The following is a 23,948-nucleotide window of genomic DNA, read 5'->3' as shown; positions in this document are numbered from 1 at the left end:
TTGGGCCTCGGGCATCTGTCAATTTACCTGGAGCCTGCTTCAGGCCCCACTCAATGGGCCTGGGACCTACCTCAGGCTCCACTCAGTGGGCCTGGACCCATGTGCTTTTCTGTCAGGGTGTGCTCCCCTATCCTTTCCCCTCCACGGGTAACCCACAAGGCAGTGGGGGTTGAGACTTCCTGGCGCCCCATACTCACCCTTCACTGGGGAGGCACAGGTGTGGCATTTCCTGGAAGCTGTCCTGCCAAAAGCAGCCCCACCAAACCATCCAACTTCAGCAGAGTCTAGTTTTAGGTCATTCCCCAAGACCAGAAACCTCCTGCCATCCCCATAGTTCCTACCCTGTCCTCCAGGTCCTCCTTCCTGAGCTGCATCTCCAACCAGGTAATGTTCTGCCTCTGGCTGTTTGCAGCAAGTGCTGCTGACTTTACTGCTCAAGCCTGCTCTTATTGCTAGCAGCTAAGCCCTCTTCCCCAATTAGGCAGTCTCCTGCTAGCTATGTGACTTCTAACTGGGGAGTGCAGCCACCTGCAAGCTGCCTCTGCTGCCTACTCAGGCCTTTTGAGTGGCAGGCACCACAGGGCCTGCTACAAGCAGGCACCCCAAAGGTACTCTGCCAAAGTAAGATTACAAGGGCCTCAAATTTCTTTATGGAGTTGGTAATTATCCATTTTAAAAGCCATTTTATTTTCTATCATGATTTAAGAATCACTAGTATCACCTCTTTCAAATGCAACAATATTATGAACATAAATTCATTTACATCAGTTAGGCCTGACAAAATTCTTCCCAGGATGCTAATGGCATTAGCTGAAGAAATCTCAGAGACATTGGCAACAGTATTTGTAACATCCTGGCTGACAGGTGAGGTCCCAGAAACCTGGAGGCAGGCTAACAAAGCGGAATGGAAGAGTCAGGGAATTACAGACCAGTTACTTCTGAGGTACTGAAGTCAGACTAACTAGAACAAATTATAAAATCATTAATTTATTAACACATGGATAAGGAAGGGGTGTTTGCTAAGCACTCAATGTACATTTCATAGTTTCATAGTTGAAAGGGTCAGAAGGGACCTGAGCAGATCATCACGTCCGACCCCCTGTCATGGCAGGAAAGAGTACTGGGGTCAAATGACCCCGGCAAGGTGTTCATCTAGCCTTGTCTTAAACATCCCCAGGGTAGGAGCCAGCACCACTTTTCTTTGAAGTTGGTTCCAGATCCTAGCCATCCTGACAGTGAAGTAGCACCTCCTGATGTCCAGCCTGAATTTACCCTCTGTCAGCTTGTGACCATTATTTCTAGTCACTCCTGGTAGCGCTCGGGGGAACAGGGACTCCCCCAATGCCTGCTGGTCCCCTCTGACTAGTTTGTAAATGGCCACTAGATCCCCCCTCAGCCTTCTCTTGTGGAGGCTGAGCAGGTTCAGGTCCCTAAGCCTCTCCTCATAGGGCCTGCCATGCTGACCCCTGATCATACAGGTCACCTTCCTCTGGACCCTCTCCATGTTGTCCACCACCTTTCTGAAGTGCGGCACCCGGAACTGGACACAGTACTCCAACTGCTGCCTGTCCAGTGTCACCTAAAGGGGGAGGATCACCTCCTTGGACCTGCTTGAGATTCATCTGTGGATGCACGACAAGGTACAGCTGGCCTTCCTGACCGCGTCTCCACACTGTTGGCCCATGTTCATTTTGGCATCAATAATGACTCCAAGATCATTTTCTGCCTCTGCACTGACGAGAAGGGAGTTCCCCAACCTGTAGGTATAGTGCTGGTTCTTCCTCTCCAGGTGCATCACCTTGCGCTTGTCAGTGTTGGAACCCATCCTGTTTTTATCCGCTCACCCCTGTAACCTGTCTAGGTCCTGTTAAAAACAAATCATGATAAATCAATGCGAATTCTTTCTTTGATACAAGAACTAGTTCAGTGGATGAAGGGAATGCAGTAGATGTAATATACTATATCTGTTCACATGCCACATACATCTCTTTAATGAAAATTAGCCATTTAAAAATGGAGTACATGTCTCAAATTTAAAAACTGATTTCTGCAATGGAATGGAGGCAGGGACACCCTGGAATGGAGGCAGAGGGTTGAGCTCAGTGCTGGCCCCAGGGCTGAGTCTTCAGGCTGCAAGGAGTAGGATCAAAATGACGTGATCAGCATCATGCCCCCTCCTCCTGCTTCAAGGCCAAGAGCTACAACTTTAACACCCTTGCAGCCTCTGCCAAAGTGGTGGTGCTTGTTGGCAATTCAGAAGGGAGAGGGGGTGTGACACTGACAACAGAGCTTCACCCTACTCCATGTGGCCAGAGCATTCAGCTTGATGTTGTGGCAAGTGTGTGTGAGTGTGTCTTATTTAGGGGTTGGAGGAAGGGGTGTGAGGGATGGTATACAAATGCATATGGTAGCTAGGTTTTAGTAAGGTTTTTGATATACTCCTCCATGACTTCCTCATAAGTAAAATGGAGAAAAGTTTGGGCTAGATAGAATTACCATCAGGTGGATCTATGACTGGTGGAATAAATGCAATCAAAGAATAACTGTAAGTGAATCAATAACAGAATGGCAGGAAGTTTCAAGTTGAGTTCCACAGGGGCTGTTGTGGGTCTGGTTTTGTTTAACATTTTCAGTAATGATTTGGATACAGGTATAGAATTTCCTGAACAGGTTTGCAGGTGACACAAAACTGGAATGGATAGCAAACACCTTGGAGAACTGAATTAGAATTCAAAATAATCTTGACAGATTGGAGAACTGGATACTAGAAAAATGAATGAAATTCAACAAATGTAAAGTGCTTCACCTAGGGCGTTAAAACCAAATGCACTAGCATGAAATGGGAGACAACTGACGAGGCAGTAGCACAGCTGTAAAGGATTCTGGTGGATCACAGACTCAACAAGAGCCAACAATGTAATGCATACGAAAAATGCAGTTTTGGGCTTAATTAACAGATGGAAAGAACATACAATGGTACACATGGAGTAGACATGCAATCTACTTTCCTCTAAGGTGTGACTTTACCTTGTAGTAAAGCATAGGGTAACGCTATCCCTCAGGAAGTCATAAGTAGCTATACACCAAAGTAATTTTTACTGGTATACAAGTCATGTGAGTGCACTACAGTAATTTAATTCCAGGGTAGCCCCGTGTTCAGTGCAATCAGGCCATTACTGCTTCTCCTCCTACCCACTGGCAAGGAACTATAATAGCACCTACTGGGTGCATCTACACGTTCATTAATGTCCAGAGTTAATCTGCATTAATTTTAGTACTTATAGGCATTTATACACATACTCTGGGAGGCAGGGGGTGGGTGCTTTTATTAGACTGGCTCTGAGAGTTGCTCTAAGTAAAGCGCTCAGAGCATCTCATGTATCAGTGTCCCCACACTGAAAAATGGTGGCAGGGGCTCTTTAATTAAAGCTCATCAAACAAGCTTAAGTGCCCCTACTGCCATTTTTCAGCATGGGGACACTGATACACATGACATTGGAGTCTGCTGGAGCATGTGATTAATTACAGTGCATTGGAGCAGCCTCAATGCACGTGTATAGGTGCCCTATATTACCAGGTACTAAATCAATGTGCAGTAACTGATGCTACTGCACAGCAGTGCTGGTGCACACCTTTAAGTGATGCTAATGTACAGTAAACTAATACATTAGCATGGTGTCTCCAGAGATGTGGTGAACTATTTATTCTACATACTAGCATAATTTACAATGATGCCTTACTTCTATACATTTTAAATCTGATGGTAGACTATAATGAAACTATCTGTCCTAAGTTTATCATTGTGGGCATTAAATTCTGCTGTAACAGCTGTATATTATAATATCAAGACAGTACTAAAAATGTTGTGTATTCCATGATGTCTAGATGGCTAAACTTATAGACAGAGTGTCAAGCAGAGGCATATATATGAAAATGTCCTAGAGGAGGCTTAACCACAACTTATTTTTCACTATTTCCCAAAGTAAAATGATGTGCAATTCAAAACAAGAATCAAAAGTTACAAAATTCAATTGTTATATAAATCCCTGTCAAATATACAAGAGAGAATCTCCATACTGGAAAAAAATAAAAGACTGGTTGTCAGGTGTGATTAATATGAATATTTGAAAAAGGTCTATATGATAATCTCACACTTTAGTTTGACAAAATCAAAGATTAGACCATTCTAAAATCATCACAAAGTTCATTCTGTTTTGTGGAGCCAAAGTATAGCACTGAGTTGCAAGGCAGTTTAAGTCTGTGCTTCAGAACAAAGGGCAATTTTTGTTCAACACTTCTCAATGGATATGTAGATGAGCTATGAGATGCAATGTTGTTGAAATATGCAGAAGCCAATACCCATATAGAGCAAAATTCTGTAATGTAAAACATATTGCTGCTTTTTCCTTATGAATTTTTAGCTCTGGGCTTTATTTTTCAATAAATTGCCTCCATGACTGCCAGCTTGTGGAAGATCCTTGGGTCTGGTTGGTTTCCCAGCTGCATAGGCTATTCCCAGTCTTTTAACCATAAATAAAAGTGTTGCCTGTAGCTCAACTTAGCCTGATTGGCACATATGGCAATTGATTAACTACAAGTGATATCAGGGGACTTCCATTGAATACAGATTTTTTCTAAGTTCTTAATGAAAATATGGGATCTCCCCTTCAGGGCTGAATCACCCATTAAGGTCCATGTGGTCTGAACTGAAGACTTCAGCCTGCCTTAGAGCTATTTAGCAGCAGCAGCAGCAGGCGGGCGGGGGTCAGACTTCAGAAACTTAAGGCCCCATTATATCTATGAGCCATTTTTGTTTTGTGTAAGGGGGACAATGTGCTCAAGTCAGGTCACACATCTTTTAAAATCAAAAAACTCTGAGGAACAGAAATTTCTGTGGCAGAAATAAGAAATCCAATTTCAAAGTCACTTGCAAACATTTATGAATATATGGTAATACTGATGCTTTCCCCACACATCTCAGCAAATGCTGTATAAGGAAAATAAGGAATAAGATACATATTGTTAATTCAGAAGGAGTATTGTTAACACCACACAGCCTGCATCCTGAGGTCTATAGTACAAATGTTTGTGGGTTTGCTGCTGGAAGAGTAGAGGTAAAATTGCAAAATGCAGCTAAAAACAACTGTCAGACCAGATACTAATGAAACTAATGAAGTGGAAACAAAGGTCCTAATCCTAGGAGTTGCTTGGTATCCATTGTAAAGGTTGAGCATATACAAGAAAAAACAGACTGCCTTTTCCAGTTCTTTTTTTTACTTAAAACACAAGCATTCAGCTTTTTTCTTCAGTCTATTTCCCTATTTTCTCTAAAATACATTTAGAAGATGAAAAATGCTGAGAATGAATGCAGTCAGTGTGGTGACTTACCCTTCCTATCTCAACTGTTTTAATACCATTTTCATTATCAAATCAAAAGTTTATTTTAGACCATACACTCTATTTGGACTGATGACCTAGGTTTAAATGGTCAGTCCTTTATGGCCCAGTGGGAAGTCTGGAACTCAGTCCATCAATAACTGTGGACAAAATAGCATCATGTTGGATCTGAGCATTGATCAAGTGGCCTAATGGTTGCACAGTAAATTTCCGTTGAATCAATTTAAGAATATAAGAATTGCCATTTACTGGGTCAGACCATAGGTCTATCTCACCCAGTATTCTGTATCATACAATGGCAGAAAGTGGATATTGAAAGGGAGAGTGAACTGGGAACGACCAGGGGTTTGTTTTGTTTTTTTTACTGTTCCTCCTGCAGCCTCCAGCTTCCTAAACCAGGCCATCAAAACTGATCCTGAGCCTTGATGGAGGAGGATGACTTTAATATAGCATATAAGAAGAGTTAGCAGCTAGCAATACGATCTTCCTCCTTCTCTACATTAATTCCACCACTATAAGTTGTGGTACGTTTACAGCAGTAGCATCCTGGGGTCGTCTTATGATTGTACAGTTAGCCATTACATTCCTAGTCAATCCCAAAGAATCACTATCTTCTTGAGATCATCGAGAATAAGCAGTCTCAGAACACCAGGATTACTGTAGCGATGGCTGCTGTGTCTGTTTAGAGAGGGATTTTGTGGTTTGATGAAAGGATTTTATATCAACTCCAGTCCTTTGTCTTCATATCTTCCTTTCATGACTCTCACAAGAGGTGAAAATACTTTACTGTAGCCATTTGAAACATGATAGCCCTTGAAATGGATGTTAGATAAGCAAAGCTAGCCACATCTCTCCATTTTCTCCTTTAGTGCCGCAGAACTTGATGTTCAACTGAACGCAGCTGGATTATAAAGGTTGTGAACATCTGCCAGTCAGTTCTAGATCATTCATGCAAAAGCAGTGAGTCGTTCATCATCAAATCTTCAAAAATGTATCTTTGCCTTGATTCCCATTTCTGTCTTTGCCAAAAGTCAGGATGTCGAGGTCCACACAACCAATCCCTTCCATCCTTACATCTCATATAGGCCCACACTACATCAGTGTGGATTAACCTTCTAAAGTGACTGCTTCATTAACCGATGAACCTCAGCATAGCTCAGCCTTCTAGTCACCCCTTTCTCTCTGACATTGCAGCATACATTTTCAATACTCCTCTCCAAATTCAGCAATAAGTTATGTGCCTAAGAGGGAGTACTGCTTTTCCAAGGGTTTTTGGATCATGAAACCGGGTACTGCTGTATGAAATGTGAACCATGAGGTGTCCTTCCTGCACCTGGTGAGGTCCTGCCCATTAGAATATTCAACTTGGGGTGTCTGCCACATACTGGAGTCAAAGTTTGGATGGAATCATGTCTTGGGTCATAAGTTAAGCAACCTGAGATGAGGTTCAAGAAGATATTTTGGCAAAGATATGTCAGAGTGCTTGGCTTGAAGCTAAGACATGAAGTTCTCCACAGCATTTTAAGCCTCCATCAGAATTTGGGGCCAATTCCTTGTAAGCTCCTGCTGTTATGTCCATTCTTGTTTAAAATAGATATCAGAAGTATAGGGAGAATCTTGGCCCCAGTTATGTCAACCAGCATTTTCCAATGGTCTTTGGTTGGGACAGAATTTCACATTATATGTATATTGCAAAGCACAGATTTACAAAGAATATCCTTAGTCTAGACTCATTTAATATCTTTCTTATCAAGGAATATGCCCATTTTAGAAATCCAAATCCCTCCATGCTGCCTGGAATCTCTTTAAAAACTCAGTACAGTATATAGTATACTGATTCTTCATTTATTTTCTTCTATGAGAATTTTGTAAACAGCATTATTGTATTGTTTTCTATTCCTTCATTTTCATTCTATAGTACATTAAATTGGAAAGTATACATGTAGTGCATTTTGGAGATTTTATTTTAAAGGCTGCTTTAATGAATTCTTAATTACATTATTCAAAAGATCCATTATTCAGCATTCATCTCACTTCTAAATGAAAGTCTTTACCTGACATGTGAATGAAATGAGTCTAAATGCTTTCCATGCCACCTAGGGATTCATAATAGACTTCTTGCTGAACAGCAGCAGCAGGTTTTCTTTCTTTTTAAATTTATGTGGATTGTTTGTAGAGATGGACAGGTATGAGATACTCAGCCATCCTGAATACAACTGAACCCCCACAGCCACTCCAACCCATCTGGTTTAAGTATGATCGCAGTGTTTGGGATGGGGGAAAGCATAGGGAGAGTAGAGATAAAATACCTACATATGCATAGGCAGAGAGAGATTTCTAAACTTTTAAAAACTTTTGAATATATTTATATAGTTCTTACAGCACCCAACAATGTCATCAAAAGTGGAAAAATTTCCCAGCCCCTTGTTAAAAAATGTCTTGTGGTTCCCCATGAATAAAAACAGTAAACACTACAAGAAGGACCAAGAGATTTTTTCCAACCAAAGTAACATGGTACTTTTGCCCACTCCCCATCCTTTTCATTGCAACAAATATTTGATGTTAGGTGTGGAAAGATGGTCAAGAGCTCAAAAACTACTATACTGTATCTCAGGAATGTAGCCAGCAATTTGAAATGAGTACAAATGCTACTGATCATTGCTGTACTGTCATTACATACCAGGGGCCAAAATCTGAACTCAAGCTCTTTCTGATCTCACTCAGTATTTTGGTCATAAATTAGTACTATTTGATCCAATAGAGTCAACTAATAGTTTAATACAACAAAGTGATGCCCTGGTGATGATTAATTCCAGCAAGTGAAGTTTTCTAGAGCTACTTAGTCCTGAAGCTACATGTTGTAGTAGCCAAGCTGATGCGCTGCCTCATGGTGTCCAACACCATCTGTTGGTCCCGCAACATCTACGTGGAGCACATCACAGGCCACCGCCGGTACACTAACGCTACCAGATGAGCCGCCGCCAGACCGGACACGGAGAGCACTGCCTGAACCACCCCCTCACTTTGCTTCACTTCAAGAGGATCATTCCACCACGGACAACCCCACTTCACCCGAAGAGGACCCCCGCGATGAGACTGTATGGACTGAGACACTTCCTCCGAGCCACTTCCTCCACCATTGCGGGCCATTGTAACAGGTTTGTGTATCTATCTCCTTTCTCTCTCAGCACTGCGAACCCCCTCCCTCCCCTTCCCCCTTCCCCCACCCCGGGCTTAGTTGGCTAACATTGTATTGCCTGTAACCTAGTCGTGTTCCCCTCCTCACCCCCATCCCTCTATTGTTAGTCCCTCGATCGGGCGCTCTGTATTTCCACATCAGCTTTGTCATCTTTCTTCTGGAATCCCAATCCAAAACATCTACTAATAAAAGTCAATCTGTTTAGGGGCAAGAATCCTGTTAAAATCAGTTTGCTGGCTTCAATTGATTTCCATGGGAATTGTGTTTATGCAAGGACTGCATGATTCAGACTATTCTGAATAACTAAAACAACATGTTACATGCCTCAATATATTTAAAAAAAAATCAGAACAATAAACATTGCAATGTAAATAACTTCTATGCCACTTCTATGCCAATTGTGCAACATTACTTATTCTAAATGCAAAAATACCACAGTGATATACAGATATTTGCATATTTGTAGTAGTTGCAGTCTACTTACTAAAGTTCAGTCTTAATAGCTCCTAAAATGTTTGAAACATCTGCCTTTTGTAGGTTATAGTTGCCCATTTCGTTTGTTTTAGAAAGATGATAAAATTTCTCATTTTACATGTGCATTTTGTGTCCCAAAACTTGTCTAACTTCTCTCCCAACTGTATTGTTCATCCAGTGAAAGATGTTATCAGATAAAACCTGCCTCTCTTTTTACATCATCATGGTAGAGACAATTTAGTATACACACACAATTCTTAGCTATCTATGTTTTATAAATTTGCGTTTTGCCAAAACTACATATTAGGCCTTCAGTGCTTTTATGGTTCTCCGATCATTTTTTTAATGGACAGTCCTGACACTATTTTTTGTGTTTTGTCTACATATAGCTGGAACTTGGCTAGTGTCAAGGCAATGGCGCTTATATCATGATCTTGTCCCTCTATCTGATTAAGAAGAAGACAGAAATTTGATATACTACTGTAGTTTAGCCATTATTTAGGATTCAGTACAGCAAGATACTAAGCACACCTCATGAGGTTCTCAGCATCTTTAATTCCCATTGGTTTCCTTACTTAGGACTTTGCAGGGCTGAGTCACTTCACAACACCTTGGTGTTGTAATTAGTTGTACTTACTGTTTAAAGAGGTAGAATTTCTAAGAAACAGATGAAAAACTGCATTAAACCACTGCTCTGATGGATAACAACATGTATGACTATAGCTCACAGAAACTTATAAGTCACCCAGCTTAAAACTCATTCCAGGAATGACTGACTGGCATCCTTGATGAGTCGCACCAGCTTGTGTATTCTTTTGCAAAAGTTCTCATTCAACAAGTAGCACTGCTGACCCAGCCCTTCCCCATTCTTCCCTGATTAAAGTTAAAAACAAATAAATAATCAAATAAAATATAATAATAATGATGATGAATAATGAATGCTGTGTTTAATAAGGTATATATAAGGCATTAAGGTATGTCTAACAATGCACCATCTTCATGTCTTTTATTTCCCCTCATTTATTTCAGCTGTCTTTACAGCATCCATCCAGCTCTGTTCAGTCAATTTGTAAGAGCTGTATTTTCTATTTACATTCTGGCGGTTTATTTCTGGGCATTTCATTAAGAAGAATGGAATCCCAAATTCTTTCAGAAGTGTGGGGACAGCACATCTCATCATTCACCTCCCTTTCCTGAAAATATAATCAATCTCTCCAGAGAAAAATATGCCCCCCAAATAGAAGACCAAAGTGTTTTGCACACCAAGCCTCAATGAACAACAAATTTTTGCACACATAAAACAGAATCCAGAAACATTTCCTGCCAGCCAAAGAGCTTACTGAATGATCTCCTGTGTTAGGTAAATGGAAATCATTTGGAGGTATACTCTCCCTGAAATGTGATGTGGTTCTCTTTACCGTAGTATCTGAGTACCTCACAATCTTTAAGATTTTTCTTCTAAGGACACTTCCGTGAGGGAGGGAAGTACTGGGACTGAGGTACAAAAGGTTAAGTTACTTATCCAAGGTTGTATGAGTTTGTGGCAGCATAGGGGATTCAATCTAGGTCTCTGAAGCTTCACACTTACACCCTAGTTATCCTACGTATCCTATTGTACTAGTCCCAGTACTGTCCCTGGTGGTAAGTGTTCCATCCTAGACCATAAGTTCTCTTAAAAACGAAGGACATAAAACATGATGGCCAGTGGTATGGCAGAAGATTTAATATGATGTCTGAACATGCAAGTTTTGTACAATTATTTTCTAAGCTATTCTATAAAAATATGTATATAACTGCTATTATTGAAATGTGGTAGAGCTCACAAGCTGAAGAAATTTGCCTAACGAGGCAAAACAATCTAAACTTTGAACTGTCTTCCTATTGCATACTTCACACTGAATTAATAATCATTTGAGTTAGAAGAATGCAGAGTTGGGCTGTGCATTGTACAAATACATAACATTAATACAATCTTCTTCCCCCAAAAATCATAAACTAAATATAGAACAAGAGGAAAAGACATACACTTAGATGGTAACAATGAGACAAACAAGCATGTGATTTTTCTTTTCTTTAAAGCTTTTGGGGAAGATTTCCTTATCTAACCTTATTTTCTTTCCACTGTTCGGTGCCTTTTTTGGGTCAGAGGCTGGGGGTGGAGGGGTTCCAAAAATTGACCCTATTTTTATTCAGATAGAAAACTTTTAGAATCATTACTAATTTTTATTAGAAGAATGGAACAAAAAGTTTTATTAAATAAATTACCTGAAAAAGTATGCCCTGATTGTCAATCAGTTCTAAACATCTCTTTTGTGAATTTGACTTATTTCTCACCTCTTTAACATTTTATTTTAAAAAGTATTTTTTCCAATTTCTTATGGAAATGTCAGCATGATATATGAGTGATCTCTCTAGCAATTACAAATTTAACGCAACTATCACCATTGCCTCTGGGAGGTTTTTAATGTATTATTCTTTGGTCTAATGACTGTAATACAAAGGTCTTATAATGATGATGACAACAATAACAATGGTACCTGCATAAGAACGTAAGGAATTCCATGGGATCACTTCTTCAGGTCTTCATTTTCCTGTAAGTATTTGATTTTTTTTGATGCAGCCATACAATAGCCTGCATGCCACATTAATGCTAATATGAGCTATATAAAAATCACAGTTAAATCTCAGACATTCTTCGTGAATTCTGTGCACATGTGGTATCCTGACTTCCTTGCAAATGATTTGAGATACAGTTATATAATGCAGAAGTAATTCTTTATTAACTAGGCTCTCTGAGTGCACTAATAATGGTAAACGTGAGCAAAAAGAATTTAAAAAGAACCACTTGATATGATAAAGGATAGTTCTTTTACTATTATGATGTATAATTTCCTGTCTTTCCCTATAAAAAAGGGAAATTTATCACCATTTCCTGCATGTCCTTTTTTTCATTTTAGTTTGACAATCCTTGGCTCTTTGAGTGCAGCAGTGCTTTTGTCACTGGAACTGGAAGCATTTGAAACTTCTTTCTAATTGGATAAAATATACATACGGCATTAGCATGCTAGAGGTAAAAGGTAGCAACATCAAAGTCTCCCTAGCTCACAGTAGCATTAGTTTAAATAGACATTATATATTTATTTAGGACAAAAAGCAGTGCCTTAAAAGCAATACAAAAATTTTATTTTCAGTAAAGAAATGCATTAAAAATAGTGTTTTTTCTAGTAAATTAATTTGCATGGATAAATGACTTAGGTGCAGAGACAAACATATAAAGCAGGTGTATTACTGCACTGCAAGCAATAAGGAGTTAAAGGAAGTATAGGCACACAGTATCTTTAAAGTTTAAACTTAGAATTATTGATGGATATAAAGCCACTCACTCAAAAATCATCTAACCTTCTTAACTGGTTAAAAGAGTATAATCCTCTCAGTTATTAGAAGACCTTTGAAGTGAAACACTGAAACTCAGTCCTTCTGCCTGTTTTGAAAATTCTCATTGACTGTAGACTAAATCACAGGGAAGTTTCAGCTGCAGCACTTTGTCTGCATAGTGAGCAGTGGATTACTTAGTTGAACTTTGCTCCAGTCAGAACACTGTAGTGCTTATAAATCTTGAATCCATCTAAGTTCACCTTAAATTAGCCTTGCAAAAACACTCTCTAAACTTCAGTTGTCTGCCCGATGGCTTCTGGCAAGGTGCCATGCAGAAGCTAAAACACTGATTAATTGTCTTCATTTCTTTAAAAAAAACCCACAGAATATACATTTAATGTTTTTCACTTCATAAAACAACAGCATTGTGCCGAGTATTAGCAGGTATATAATAGATTAGAAAATTAAATGGAAAAATAACTTGAAAGCTGTATAAGCCTTGTTTTGCACAATAATGCCACTACTGCCTGAGCAGCTTGGGCAAAAGCCAGCAAAGCATGCCAAGATACAACAGATTTTTCAATTTTCCAGCAAATAGAAACAAATTCTGGTTTCAGAAGGTGTGCTCAGCAAACAGCCCCCAATATGTTTCTGATTTGTGGTAAGAATATTTTTACTGCTAGTGCCCTGTACTTTTGAGACATTTATTTCCTAAAAGAAAGATTCCTTTCTATAAACCTCAACTGTCTGTTTTTCAAAGCAATTTAAAATCAAACACACAAATAAAATTTTTAACATATGGAACCCTTCATATAGAGTCTTACGTATGCCGAGTTAAAATTGTTTTATAAACTGTAATGCTTTGCAGATGAAAACACAGAGAAGATGACTGTTTTTAGCAGTAATGCTTTTTGACAGCGTTAAACCTTGTTTTAGTAATTGACATCAAAATGTTTGGTGGTTTTAAAATGGACCATTAATAAAAATGGCATGTTTCAAGTTTTTAAAAATTGTTCTTAATACTGTGAAGTTGTATAGAATTACAAATATGATATAGGGGTTTTTTTAACAAAAAAAGAAAAACAGTCTATATTTTCAAAATAGCTCCGATGCATCTTTAAAGTATTAGTGATCCCAGTGTTGGGTCTTTGTTGTTGTAAGTAACCTCTTTTTTTATCCCATTTATTTAACTATTTATTTTGCAAGTCTTTGCTAGTTCATCCTCTCTGCTGGTTTATTTTTTACTCCAGCTTTCCTCCCCTCTCTCTAATTCAAAGCCTTAAGCTTGAATTTTATGTCATATATTTTTAGATAAATGTATCATTTAAGTGTTAACAGACAGTTACCAGGTCCTTCCAATACATCTGACTTGTATATGTGTACACTGACATTGTTAATGTATTTTCAAATATTAAACATTCATTTAGAAGAATGTTGCAACAAATCATGGTGACTTAAAAGAATGTTTTTGTTAAGTGACCACTATGAAAAGCTCCACTGGTTGAAAATATGCTAAGGAAACTATCAAAATCCTCCCATTTTCAAGAGAGAAGAAATGTCTAGGGGAGATAATACCACATTAGATAAGGAAGGGTCTGAGTAGAAAAAAATGCATAAATATTTTTATAAGCTAGCCTTGGAAGTATTGACTTTTCTGATGTTCTAATTCTGTGTAAACAGTGACCATTAGTGTTCTTTGCTAAGGCCCAATGTGGCAAAGTAATTAAGCAAAAGCACCTAAGACCATACTTTAAATTGAAGACAATTGGATTTCAGCATGTGCTTAGAATTAAGTGCTTTGTTGAACTGAGGCCTGAAGAAATGAGCATTGTTCTGTACTGTCCCTCTTCTATGCCTGGATCCCTGAACTGTCAGGACTTCTTACAGGGCAAAGGAAAAAGAAAATAAATTGAAACAATTATGATGTGACTAACCTGTTGACAGTTCTCCTACAGGTCTCTGTGTGCATAGTCAATTGGCCATAGTCATACACAGCTATCATTTGCTTAATTTTTAAAAAGTATGATGTAAAGGTGACCCCCTCTGTTGGCTCATACTGACCAATCCATATGATATATGCATTAACTCTTTCTGATCCTCATTTAAGCATGTGAGTGGAGCCAGGAGATACAATTCCTGTGTTTAATTAACATTATGAAATGTGGCATAGACGACACCAGTGGATGGTTTATAGAAATGGCTAAAAAGTCACCCTTCTTCCCCTATCTGTACACGTTCATTAATATTCTTTCTTTATGTCTTATGTGTTTCAACACTGAAAAAGTCTCATCAGGATTAGTGATGGGCACTCTGGGCATCCCGTGAGAAGTGGCAGGCCCCCTATTAAAACATAACCATAATACAACAGGGTTCCTGATCAACCCAGGACCCTGTCCTATTTACACAGCACTAATGCTGGAACACTGACCAGGAACACTGAACATTTATGGATGGGAGCAGAAATGGACTTACTTAATCATCAAGATCAGATCCCCTACTCAAGCACTGACATAGTTAATGATCACTGTGGTGCAATTAGAGGATCCCAACCAGTAGGAAGCAGGATATTTTGGGGAGCTATTGCATTTTGATGGCATTAAAGAGAATTGTCTCCACCATACTGATTTAAAGCACTCAACAACCTTTGTCAATTGTTGGCAGATTACTTTCAAGTAAGGCATAGTTACATAAAAAATGTTTAGTGATGTGTTCTCCTCTTTAAAAGTTTCTGTTGGTGTTCTTTTCTCCTTAACCTCTACAATCATGTCTGTCTCTCAGATGTTTGTCTGTGAGTAACCTGAGGCAGGAAACTTCCCTACTTCAATGCATGGAAAATGCCTGCCACACTAAAAGCTCTAAAACATGCAGATCTGTCTACAATACTAAGACTGTAGGCTATGGCTACATCCAGAAGTTACAATTAATGCATACTAAATGTGCAGAAAGCATTTTACAGCTCTAACAGAACAGACATTCACAGCACATGAAGCACTTTAAAAATGGCAGATCCCACTCTAAGTTATCTCTTGATGGATGTGGTATCAGACTAAAGTACTTTATATTAGAGCACTTTAATGAACACCTATACCACATCCCATCCTGAGTTAAGGTAGGTCACATTCTCCATCACTGGATGGCTTGCTAGCCTTGGCTAGTGCTCATCTGCTTCAGGTGAGCACCCAGCCAGCCCTGCTCCCAGGCTGTCACAGAGAGGAGACAGAAAAGTTATGTCTCCTCCCAGTGGGCTGGCTGGAGGGGAAGGGGGACCAGAACCCCCGTGCCACCAGGGCCCTCCCACAGCTTGCTGACCAGGGTCTGGGGGGGTGGGCAGCCCAAGCATGTACAGCAGGGGGGGCTCCCTTATCCCATAGGCACAGTTCCCAGCATGGCAAAACACCAGCCCAGGCAGCCCTGTGCCGCAGCTTCTGACTGAAGCTGTCAAGAGGCTGGAGCAGGGGGGTGGTAAAGGAGCCCCCCTGCCACACAGACCCAGCCCAGGCCCGCAAAACCTTAGCTAGCAACCTTTTGAGGGGCCTCTAGTGGTGGGGGGAGTCTCCTTTCCCCCACCCCCCCGCCAGAACCGCCTGACAACAGCAGCCAGAAGCTATAGCACAGGGCTGCCTGGTCCAGCTTTTGCCATGCTTGGACTTGCTGCGGGGGGCGGGGGGGAAGAGAGCCCCTGTGGTACACAGATCTGGCCCACCCCCCATAAGACACCAGCCAGCCGGGCCAGGCCCATGTGGCAGTGGGGCTCACTAACCCCTCAACCCTGACCCACCACCAGCATTGACAGCCACCAGCTGGCAGGGGGGTGGGGCTGCAGAGGGGCCACTCCAGCAGCCTCCTGGGAGGAGTTCAGGAGAACCCCTCCCCCCCAGCTGCTGAGCCAGTGTGGGCAGAACCCCTTTCCCCTCAATGCTAAATGGTGAACATCTGTTAGGTTTTCTCCATCCCGCTCTAACTTATTGCACTTCAAGTAAAGTGTGATAGACCGTTCTACCAGGGGTTTTTTGAATGTCTGTACTTAACCTATGTGGAAAGGTTTTTAATTAACCAGCAGCTGCACTGGACTTTATAAAAAGATTAGGATCTTTAGCTAATATTCTCATAACTCTCATTCTAATTAGTTTTCAGTTTTTCTCATTCTTTTCAATAAAAGATTTCTTGAAAGGTCTTATTTTTTGCTAATCATCTCATGAATCAAGTATTCCCCTCCTCCACACCACACACACAATTAAGAACAGGCAGCAAAGTACTAGAAAGACAAGTTTTAAATAAACTACACATCAGTTGTAGAGCATTAGGGCAAAAGAGGATGTTTCTTGCTATAGTTCAACTTTGCTTCTAATGAGGAGTCCTTTAGAAAGGCTCATTCAAAGACCAGAATGGACAAGGCTATTGCAGCTTTCAAATCCATACTGGCTGTTCAGAAGCACATTTTCTCCTTTCAAATTCTGGTAACAAGGTTTAGGTGATCTAAAATGGATTATTTTAATTCTGCATTTAAATATAATTGTAATTTTATTTTATTTGTTTTTATCTTTTCTAAAGCACTCTGAGGGGTCCAAAAGAAAGGTGCTACACAATTGTAAGTGCTGCAGTGATTGACAGAGTATTTTACAACTGGTACTTATTATTCCTTTTATTAAGACTAAAGTGGCTTTTAGACTAAAAACAATAGGGTGAAAAGAGGTCTTTTATGCACTCATTATAAATAGAAAATTGGAAGGAAAAAGTTGTAATAAAAACTAAATGATTTTGGCAGTTATGTGTGTTTCTTGCATTGTATGTTAAGTGGCACATAGAATGTAACCACTGGACATACAATAGTCCTCCAGTTATGGAAGCAAAAAATGGTAAAAATATAGACTGGAATTGCAGAAGTAATACATGTAATAATCTATCTATTCATGTTTCTTGTATAAGTAATAGTATGTCTCTTTATGTAACTAAAAAGAATGACATTCTCCTGTACTTTTCCTTGGATTTAATTTTTTGGGGAGTGGCAGAGATGATGATCTGCTCTCCCCAACACCATCCTAAATCATTCAGATGCTTTTGAATTTTATACCTTGGGTCATCATCTTCTGTTTTGCATGCAACATAGCACTTAGTGAATACCTTTAGTATTTATCATGACTTAGGTCTGTTTGGTACTTTATTCAGTCATAGTATATTTAGGTGTTTAAGTCCCTTTGAAATCAATAGGGATTAGGAAGTAAAATATGTTTGAAGACATCAGCCAAGCAGCTTCTGGACTGCTCAGTTAATATTTCACTTTTTTAAAATAAAAAAGCGTGAATGGCTCTGCCATTCTGTTACTCAGTGGATGAGGATGAACTGCTTCTGCTGTAGGAGACAAGCTGCCCCAAGTAGTGTCTCAAGGGTGCTGCTGCTGGACATAGTAACTTCACTGTATAGATGTGGTCTGAAAGCTCTAGGTTCAGGAGATCTGGGTTCAATTCCCAGCTATCACAGACTTCAGGTGTGAAACAGACCAAATTTTTCAATGTCTCTGAGCATCTGTTCCCATTTGTAAAATAGATATCATCATTCTTTCCTTTTTATAACCTCTGGGCACATCTACACAAGATGCTTTACTGTGTAGTAGAGCTAATTATGGCACAGCAAGCATTTGCATCCACATATGCAGATACTTACTGTGTAGTAATTGGATCTAATCACAACTAAATTTGTTACCTGCAAATGCAGGTAGCAAATTTACTAGTGATTAGTAACTGTGTAGTAGCGTACATGTAGATGTCTGACCAGAAGCAAATTCTTATCTCCCAGCATTGCAGTTTTGGGGCTAGTGCTGTGGGATCTTCATCTCCCAGCCCAGGCCCCATAGTCATGGGACCTGGGCTGGGAAACCCTTATCTCTCAGTGCTAGCTCCATAGTTGTGGGGCTGGAAGATCTTTATCTCCCACCCTGGGCTCTGCAACTGGGGGACCTGGGCTGGAAGATAAGGATCTCCCACCACTGGCCCCATAACTGTGGAGTGGGGGCTGGGAGATAAAGATCTTCCAGCCTGGGTCCCATGTCCGTGGGGCTTGGGCTGGGAGATAAGGATCTCCTAGTCCCAGCCCTACTACCATGGGATTCAGGCTGAGAGATAAGGAACCTTATCTCCCAATATGCAGAGCCCAGGGTGGGAGATAAAGGTCTCCCAGCCCCACAACCATGGAACTAGCACTGAGAGATAAGGCCAGCCCAATCGGTCCCTGTTACATCCACTGATTAACCCACTCCTGTGGCAATTAGCTTATCCAGACTGCTGTAAGGATAGCTCCAGCTTCGGGTTTAAGATGTAGCCTGCTCAGAGCAACGCAGTGGGCTTAAGGAAACTGCTTAAATTAGTTTAAATTTTAGGCCTTGTCTTGACCAAGGGTTATCCTTTTTAGTATCTTTTCTTCCTAGTTTCTCATTATGGCTCTGGTTTTTGCAAGAGCCATAGGAGAAGATAGCTCAGAACCTTTATGATATCACTTTAAGTTGAATTAACCTAAGGCAACTGCAGCTCCACTGAAGTCAAAACTGGATGTAGTCCTTTGAATTAGAACAAGCTTCAGGATTGTGCTTAGCTAAGTCTGGTTCTTTAGCCTCACTGTTTAACACAACAAACAACCATTCTAAACTACCCTGAAAAATAGGTTTTGAAGTGGTTAGAGTCTCTCTAGCAGTTTTGTTATGAAGGGCAAGAGCCATTCACACTTTTATTTTAAAAAAGTGAAATATTGACTGAGCAGTCCATGATCATGAGCAGTCCTCCATGATCATGGAGCAGGGGCTGGGAGCCTGCCCCTCCAGTGGTGGAGCCTGCCCTGGCAATAGACAGTTTCAGGAGGCAGGAAGCCATGTCCCAGCCCCCACCAAGAGACAGCTGTTGCACATGCTGGTTGCAGGGCTGCAGAATGTGGAAGCAGTCTGTTGCTCGGAGCAGCAAATCTGCTCCCGCATCCCTGCATGTGTAGACATGTGCCCGGGAAAATTTACTCTTGAGTAGGGCTGTGTGAGGCTTCGGACCGTGCTTCAGATCCGGAGAAGATTTGGACATGTTGGACACTGAAGCAGCATGTCTGGATTGATGCACTGGCTTTGTTAGGCTTTCTGAAGTGGATCAGAGCTTCCAAACTGCTTCAGAAAAGCTTCAGAGTTGCTTCAGAGATCTGGCCATAGGGTATAATAGGGAATTAATTAAATATCTATAACTTTGTTGGTTTTTGTCTGATTTAAATGACACTTGCAGAAGTGGTAGCCTCTGCTGAGAGCATGAAATCTGCCAAGTTTCAAGAAGATAGGTGCAGGGGTTTGGTGGGAACTGCACCCCAAATTCTTGAAAGCTAAACTCATGTCACATGTATGTATTATATGACCATAAGTATCCCACACAGTGTTTGTTAGAGTAATATTTTATCTTTCTTATTTCTGCATGTCAATGGGCTTATTGCCCTTGCTATGACTTTAACTGTATGATGTCTCCTTCTTGAGACGAGCCACTTGCTCTTAAGAACACTTACCAGAGGTTATATGGAGATTCCTGTATTTAAAGGATGACCATCCACCCTTTCCCTGTTGCATAATTCATTTTTCATGGGCAAACTCTTTAGTTTTCTAGGGTTTTCTCTCAACTTGATGACATTGGCTAGGTACTGACATTCAAAAAATAAAATCAATCTAAGTTACATGGTTATCTGTAAGCAATATGATTCAGGTTGGTAATGAACAGAACACATTTGCCCTTTGGTGGATGGGGGGGAAGGGGGGAATCTTAGACTGAGTTCCACAATTTTTAAACCAGTCTATGTGTTCCAAACTTCTGTTTTGTTAGGGGTGTAGACAAGTTTCTGACCACTTATACTGGTAAAAATGTAATGTGGGTTTTTGCCATCTCATTTCACAGCTACTTTTGATAAAGTCCTAATATAAAGTTGGGGCAGATTGAGGTGGCATGTAGTAGTGCACTTACACCCCTCTTCAACCGTGTAGCACATGTGCAGCAAGCCCTTCACCACTGAGAGCTCTGGTGTCAACCACTAGTCTCTGGCATCAGTTGCACAGCCCAAGTCAATGAGCTATCTTCCACTTCTGCATTTTTAAAATCCTAGATCCATACTAGTAAATGGCTGTGTCTAAATGGAAGGAGAAACTGGTATTTCTCAAAATGTGCTTAAAGAATTAAAAACATAGCTATAAAGGGCACTTGCTGGCTATAATTTACTGTAATAAACATCAATAATTAATAAAAATATATTACCGTTTTTGAATTATAAGTTGTCTCATTCACTGTTCTTGTGCAGTTCCTATAATAAGAGCATGTAAAATAAATCCATCACAAATTCAAAACTTTCTTAAGATGTAAGCAAGTTTTAAAAAATCACCTTTGACTCTTTGTAGCTATTGGATGAAATGTCTCATAAGAGTCTGTTAAGGAAACTTGATAAATACAAAATGGGAGGTATAGTTCTGCTTTAAAGATAGGAAGCAGGCAGTAGGAATAAATCACCAAATTGCCAATGACATGAAAATTATTAGTGGTACTTCAGAGATTAATATTAGAATTAGCATTTCTCAATAGAGCAATGATCTGGAAGAGAAGGTGTTTAATGATGCGTCTCTGATCCCCACACTTTATTTGTCTATTTCACCTGGTAGATCTTATTTGTTTACTTTTCAAACTCTTTGGGGGCAGGTACTTTCATTTACTTTATGAATATAAAGTGCTCAACACAATGGGGCCCTGTCTGGTGGTCCTCTAGGCAGTAGCACAACATGAATTTGTAATAAATAACAGCGATAGTAAGAGAACCTCATCAAATACATTTCAACACAATACCCAATGGAAGGAATAACTGGCAGGACTACAGAAGATCTAGGAATTAGTGCTCAGTAGAAGACAAAATACTGAATTTGACATATGACACACAACTTTCCCCAAAATATTAGCCCACCAGAATTGGGATGTGTGTCTTAAAGAGGGAAGCTGATTTTCTATGTTCAAATGGAGCAATGGAAGCAAGAAGCTGCTATAAAATAGCTTCTCCCCCAACCAGCTGCAGGGGAAGCTCACCCTTCAGGATCAGAGCTACAATGTTAACCCTTTTGCAGCCCCTGCAGAATTGGCTGTAGCTTTTAACTGAACAGATAACAGCTGCTGCCAGTTTACCAATGGCTATGATAGCTTTTTCCGAGGAGCCGCTCATGATTTAGCCATGCAGTCAGGTTCCCCTGCCATCAGAATTCAGCCATAACTTGGAAGGGGGCATCTATTTTTCTTCATTCTGCCTCCCCAAAACAAAATGTGTGTCTTAATGGGGGGAAGGGGGAGTGTTGTGTGAGAAGCTATGGGTGGTGGTAACCATCAATACTTCTGGATCATGGTATATGCAAGAGGGCCACCCAGACCTCCGATGCATATGCCTGGGCAAGAATATTTGGAGGAGTGGAGGCTGCCTAGACCTTCCATCCTGCCTTTAGGCCACTGAAACAGAATCTAAAGACTAGACTGAATGCAGATGTTTGGTGCCTCCATGACTGTAGTTGTATGAGTATCTGGGAATTGAGCCCAGGTCTCCTGTGTATAGACAAGGATTCTACCACTGAACCACAGAGGGCTCCAAAAATAGGGGTATTAGGTAAGATTTTAGGCTATTCTAAAGAGAGGGTGGAAAATGTTATCATTCATTACATACATCAATGGCAAAATGATACATATATATTTTATCAATCAGTATTAGAAAGTCATCTTAAATATAGTGCTTTCCCACATCAGATAGAATATGATCATAATAGGACAATTCAAATGAAAGATAACTAAAGGTATTTTGAGGTATGGAAAAAAAGTTACCTACAAGAAGGCAAGAAGACCTTTGTCCTCATCTAGTACCTTTGAGCTGAACTAGCTGGGCAAAGGGGCAAAAAAGCTGTGTGAATCAGGCAGATGTGAAATCCTTCAGCCAAGAGTAGAGCTATGTTTCATCTGCTCTACAAGGGTGCGGACAGAGGTGCAGCTACCTGCTGTAACAGAGAACACTTTACAGGAAGCGTTCTGAGTTACAACGAACCCCCAGACCAAGCCGAAGTTCACTCTTGGTTCCAGGGGGGAGGGGAATCTAGCTGCTGACTGGGATCCTGAAGCCAGTTTACCTTAGCAAGGGACCCTCCTCTCTCCCAACCTGTTCCTGTTTCAGAATGGGAGGAGGGAAAGGGAACAGAGGGAACTTATTCTAAGGATTCTCCAGCCAGAACTGGCCCCCTACATCCCCCACCTTGTGGGGGAATGCTCCACTACACCTACCTCACCCTCCAGCAGAGGCTGAAAAACCCCCAGACCAACCTCCCTCCACTCCCTTTTCCCCTCTCCCATTCTGAAAAAAGCTCAAGGCTGCGAGGCAGTGCAGGCAGAAATTATAGAAGACACTGTTTTGAAATATCTTCATCTGACACCTCATGCAAAGAGGTTTCAGATTTTTGCCAGACTGGCCATTTTTCAAGTAGCTTACAGCTGTGCATTTGTGTTTGGTCAAAGCTATAGATTGCTTTCTGTGACCAGGTCAGGAAACAAATGTAACTTATATCTGTGCCCCAAGTCTTTACTCTCCCACACAAGAGCTATACCAGAGCTACACCCAGGAAGAGGAAATATCCTCAAATGGTTGCTGCATTCTGGTGACCACTAAATAGCATTAAGTCCTAAGGGCAGTTGTTTAACTGAAGGTGGCGTGATCAAGATACCAGCTCCAGATGCTTACCAGCAGTGGGGGAAGAGAAGCGGAGGGAAGAGGGATAGTAGCTGCTGGTAGTCCTGCTATGACCTGCATCCCAGCTGCTGCTGCTGCTCCTGCTGTTGCCCGTCTTCAGGGCACAGAACTACATAGTTATGCCTTTGCTTCATGGCAGAAGTGCAATGAGCTCACAGTTCTGTGGATCCGAGGAGCACATTGGTATGCAATAACTTTTTCTTCCACTTGCATCCAGGTCATCCAATGAGATTGAGTTCTGTAATGTGAGCATAGAGCAGGGGATGTCAACTGGGGGTACACATACCCCCAAGGGCACTTGGGAAGGTGCTAGAGGATATGTATGGGTGGGCAGGCAGGGAGGGAGCACTGCCACCCACCACCCTGTGCTTTTGCCTCCCAGGAGCAGGGTCATTGGGGGGCGAGGGCAGCAGTGCCCCTCTGCAGGCTGCACAGGTGCCGCCCAGCTGGCTGGATGCTGGGGGGGAGGAAGCAGGCACGCGGCAGCTGCCACCACCCACCCATCCCTACCCCTCGCTTTGCATCCAGCCACCAAAGGTACACTTATTAAAAAAGGTTGAAAACCCCCTAGCATAGAGCATAACCTGGGCAGTTAGTGGGTTCCTGAGCAGCAATGCCCATTTCTCACATAAAAGTGGAACAGATTCCTTGGTATGATTATTCTGTTCCTCTCTGCTTTCTAGGTTACTTACCCAAGTCAGTTTCCTGCCAAAAAGCGAGGAACACTTTTTCCTAGGACTTT

General features: G+C 41.0%; 1 long non-coding RNA gene across 1 annotated transcript; it reads right to left on the bottom strand.

Moving 5' to 3' along the window:
• Window positions 1–12,060: 12,060 nt before the first annotated feature.
• Window positions 12,061–23,277, bottom strand: LOC149865700 (uncharacterized). The gene is made up of 3 exons (XR_016442143.1): window positions 23,198–23,277; window positions 20,704–20,749; window positions 12,061–12,099 (listed from the first exon to the last, which is right to left on the bottom strand). It is a non-coding gene; the product is annotated as an uncharacterized LOC149865700 (long non-coding RNA).
• Between the last annotated feature and the right edge of the window lie 671 nt (window positions 23,278–23,948).

This window comes from Crocodylus siamensis, chromosome 4 (genome assembly GCF_052110815.1).
Source record: "Crocodylus siamensis isolate JL-2025a chromosome 4, ASM5211081v1, whole genome shotgun sequence".
Taxonomy (NCBI): Eukaryota; Metazoa; Chordata; order Crocodylia; family Crocodylidae; genus Crocodylus; species Crocodylus siamensis.
This window is presented reverse-complemented; position numbering and strand designations above follow the sequence as displayed.